Source organism: Curcuma longa, unplaced genomic scaffold (genome assembly GCF_044706935.1).
Source record: "Curcuma longa cultivar G26 ecotype Majalengka, Jawa Barat unplaced genomic scaffold, ITB_CL_G26_1.1 contig_8070, whole genome shotgun sequence".
NCBI lineage: Eukaryota > Viridiplantae > Streptophyta > Magnoliopsida > Zingiberales > Zingiberaceae > Curcuma > Curcuma longa.
The window spans coordinates 93-4,825 of NW_027435105.1; the positions used below are offsets into that span (position 1 = coordinate 93).

The window sequence follows — 4,733 nt, forward strand, 5'->3', positions numbered from 1 at the left end:
TAGTAGAAGAATAACAAGAATGAAATCCTGAACTCAAAATACATATACTCACCCGGATATGCTAACAGTATAATCATAAGTAACATGATCTATATCAAATCCCTACGATCCCTGTAAATACACAGAAAACATATGCGAATATCCGGAATGCAACAATATCACCACGGAATCCCTATACTATGCACAAGTACACTACCCATATCCTGGTCACTCCTGCTACCCATCAGATCCTTACATACCAAAGTGAGGTCGCGTGGGTCCTCAATGATGCCCGTCAGATCCATCACCGAGATGTGAGGTCGCGTGGGAACTATGCCCATCAGATCCATCACCAATAGGTGAGGTCGCGTGGGAACTGAATAAATGCCCGTCAGATCCATCACCGATAGGTGAGGTCGCGTGGGAACTGAATATGCCCGTCAGATCCATCACCGATAGGTGAGGACGCGTGGGAACTGAATATGCCCGTCAGATCCAACACTGGTATGTAAGGTCGTATGGGTAGGGGTATAACCGCTGTGCACTCTGACTCATCGCTAATGCGTGACCGAATGGACAGTATGCTGGCCAGCGTATCATAATACAACATGAAATCTAACCCTAGTATAGGTAACCACTTACAATCCATCTGCACACTACACTAATACTAAAGTGGTATAAAGTCATACGTCTAGCATGTGCATCGGAAAATATGATGTATCACAATCAATCAGTAGTATATGGAAAGCATCACATGATATATAGTCAAATGAATATCTGATAAGTAACTAGATCATATGTATCAAACAAAATCTGTATAAACTGAAAATATAATAACACTGGTAGCTAGAAATAAATACATGTCTAAACATGACATATCTATAAATAGATAAGTCAGAGACAAGATACCCGCCTTCAGATTGATTGCGCGTAATCGCAAAGAATCCGAGTCTGATAATGTCCGCAACCAATCAACTCAAATCAAAGTCCTGCAATAAGGATAACTACATTATTCCTAAATACAACGATCAAACAAATACAATACTCAATACACTAATAGATTCATACTAACTTACCCAACCAACCTCTCGTAAGTTAATCGTCTCGATTAACTATCCAACCTTACCATCCCCTGGTTTATACGGAATTCAACAAATCAACCCATTAATAGATCAACATACTCCCTTCACAAATTAACCCAAAAAGAAATAAACCTCCAACAATACCTATCTCATTCCTCCATTAAAATTACTAACTGTGGACAACGTAACCACAATAAATTTCAAATATTAAATCTAACATTAAACCAGTAGTAGCTATACTCATTTCTCTAAATCAGCTCCCTTAATTCCAACCCACAATCTCTCAACAGATCAACCAAAAAAGCAATAAGGAGATCTAATAATAACCAATACGATGGCAACATCCAATCCGAAATCCCTACAGCAGCAAACAAATCAACATTCCAAACCCCAACCGATCTTAACAAATTCAGCAAGAACCCTAACCAAGCTTACCTCAAATCAAACCCTAACCCCAAGTCCAACTTAGGTTCCTCCACCGCCAGCCACTCCCTCTATTTCACCAGCAAACCGAAACCTGATTCATCCACCAGGTCCAATTAATCCCACAACCTAAACTCATACAAGAATAATACCAATTCTAAACTTACCTTTGAATGCCCTAGATCCACTCGATTCCAAGTTCATCAACTTCACCTTGCTGCCGTAAACCCCCTTTTAAGCTCCGATCAGATCCACCTAACTATGGAGAAGAAGAACAAATCAGAAATCAAGGAAAACTCGAGGGAATCCAACTGAGAACTCACCTGAGAAACCCACACAAGAAACCTAGCTCCAATCCCCTTTTCTCCAGTCCGGCGACGCCCTATGCGATCGAGAGCGGCAGGCAGCGTCGGCGTCCTGCGGCGGCGACTAAGGCGTGGCGTCGGCTGTGTGACGAAGAAAAGGCAAGGAAAAGAAGGGAGAAGGTAGCAGCTTGAGGAAGAAGAGGTAAGGCAACGGTGTTGGCGTTCCTTTCTCCCGGCTTCAGCGGAGACGGCGCGGACAAACCCGCGTCGGTGTGATGAGGGCGAAACAGAGGAGAGGAGAAGCGGCAGTGTCGGCAGCCCACGCCGATAGCTTCGGCTGGTGAGGAAGGTGGCGCGAGAACAAGGGGAGCGGGGCGGCGGCGGCACGAACAGGCAAAGCAAGGAGAAAAATCGCGATGAGGAGGAGAAGGTGTCAGCGCTGTAGCTTCTCAACGAACCGGTCTTTTATTCGGTACTATCGGGTTTTAGGTTTAGGATCCAATAAGCCAACCATCCATTAACCCTAAACCTATTAACCATTAACCATAATTTCTATTAATTAACCTAGAATTTGATGAATCAATTCCATCAACTTTTAACCCTTTTATATAACTTAGGATTTTATTAATTAATCTATTAAATCTCTTTAGGATTACCGAATAAACCCCTAATTTGTCGGTATTTTACAACATGCGGATGCTATAGATAACGTGGCTCCTTCTAGGATAAAAGTCAAGAGTCATGCGGAGGTCAAGATTCAGATCGATATGGTAAATCGGGTCAACACAGACCCAGTCCCACTAGAGGGAGATATCTGGCGCTTCGGGTTCAGATCGTATTTCGAACGCAGCATGGACTCTTACTTAGGCCTCCGAAGCTAGCCTCGTCTTGGCAGGCTCAGTCATCTCGTCTCGGTCAGTCTCGTCTCGACCGACTCAATCGTCTCGGCCAATCTCATCTCGACCGCCTCAGTTGTCTCATCTCGGTCGTCCTCGTTTTAGCCGACTCTGCAGTTTCGTCTCTGCCAACCTCGTCTCTGCCAACTCAGCAGTCTCGTCGCGGCCAGCCTCATCTCGGTCGACTTATTTATCTCATCTCGGTCAGCCTCGTTTCAGTCAACTCAGCAATCTCATCTCGGTCAGCCTCGTCTTGGTTGACTTATAAGTAGTCTCATCTTGGTCAGCCTAGTCCCGGTTGACTCAGTCGTCTTGTCTTGGTCAACCTCATCTCGGCCGACTAAGCAGTCTCATCTCGGCTGACTGAGTCATCTATTCTCGGTCAACCTTGTCTCGGCCAGCCTCGTCTCGACTGACTAAGTCGTCTCGGCCAGTCTCGTCTCGGTTGACTCAATAATCTTGTCTCGACCAGCCTCATCTTGACCGACTCAGCAGTCTCGTCTTGGCTATCTCAATCATTTCATCTCGACCACTCCACCCCGCTTCGCCTCATCCTAGGTTCCATTCTTGTGTCTTCGATGAACAAATATTTTACATTGCCTGTTTAGAGACAATGTGAATATTCCTACAGACACACAGCAGTTCGAGGACGTACAAGCAAATTCAAGGTTATCAGAACTGGTCCCCTCAAATACCCCTCTTTCTGCGTATAAGACCAAAGGGAATACGAGGTTGTTAGACTTAACCCCCTCAAATATCTCTCTTTCTGCACACAAGGCCAAAAGGAAATAGTTGTCGGATCTAGTCCCCTTGGTAGATTGCTACAGGGGATAAGAGGAGTAGGTTATAAAAGGTGAATATTCCTACAGACACACAGCAATTCGAGGACGTACAATCAATTTCAAGGTTATCAGAACTAGTCCCCTCAAATACCCCTCTTTCTGCATATAAGACCAAAGGGAATACGAGGTTGTCAGACTTAGTCCCCTCGAATATCTCTCTTTCTACACACAAGGCCAAAAGGAAATAGTTGTTGGATCCGGTCCCCTTGGTAGATTGCTACAGGGGATAAGAGGAGTAGGTTAGAAAAGGTTGAGCTGACCACCATATTCGAGGTTTGCTTCCAAAAACTCAGCTAACACTACCTTCTCTATTTTTTCACATTTTCCTCATCTTTCTCAGAACTCTAACTTGAGTATTAGAGTGGCTTGCCGGAACTTCCCGGTACTAGCCTAACCTCTTCTCTGAAGTGTGTTTCAGGTGCAGACCATCTCCTGCACCCTAGTTCATCCAGGAGGTCGCCTACGTCGGACTATTCGTTGACTCACAGCTTGACCATCCGTGGTATTTGACTAGAATAAATTGGTGTCGTCTGTGGGAACACTATGTTAAGACGCAACCACTAGAAGAACTGTCGACAACCGCGACTCTGTAGGCGAATGAAACCAAGGTGAGATGATATTCATGACGCCCGCGGACCTTGAGCAGCTGATTCATAGGGATGTCTAGGAGGTCCTGCGACACCAATAACTCCTGCAACCACCAGCCGCAGGGACTTCGCACTCGTTCGTCAAAGGTCAACCGGTGAGTCAGGCCGCATTGCCTGCTCTCGTGGATTCTCCGATAATAGTTTCAATCCGCCGGGAGGTGGCCCCACCCTAGGAGGACTCACATGAGTACCAGGCTAGCTAAGCGCCGTCTCGCTCAAAATAGCAAGGCCTTAGTCTCTGTGAGTAGACTAACATTGAACTTCAGCCCAGAAAGTATCACCAGCGTCTCTGCATATGCTGGTTCGTTCCTGTACTCGCCTAACACAGGGGGTGCTGGGATGTCATCAAACCAGGGGCTCAGCCAGGTATATGGTTGTAGGGGTTTCACAAAGAAAACAATGGCTCTTCCATCCCTTAAGGGAGGAGGGGCAATCCCCCAAAAAGATTCTTAGAGACTTAGTGACGAAATAGAAGACACCTAGTTTTGTTTGCCGAAGATAGAATAGGTAATGGAAGGTAATGGGTTCTGTGGGTATTTTGTAGAGGCGAAAGAGGATT

General features: G+C 45.5%; 1 long non-coding RNA gene across 1 annotated transcript; it reads right to left on the reverse strand.

Annotated features, from left to right (window-relative positions):
- Positions 1-1,496: 1,496 nt before the first annotated feature.
- On the reverse strand, positions 1,497-2,013 carry LOC141819517 (uncharacterized). The gene is made up of 3 exons (XR_012601079.1): positions 1,808-2,013; positions 1,652-1,743; positions 1,497-1,578 (listed from the first exon to the last, which is right to left on the reverse strand). It is a non-coding gene; the product is annotated as an uncharacterized LOC141819517 (long non-coding RNA).
- Positions 2,014-4,733: the final 2,720 nt, after the last annotated feature.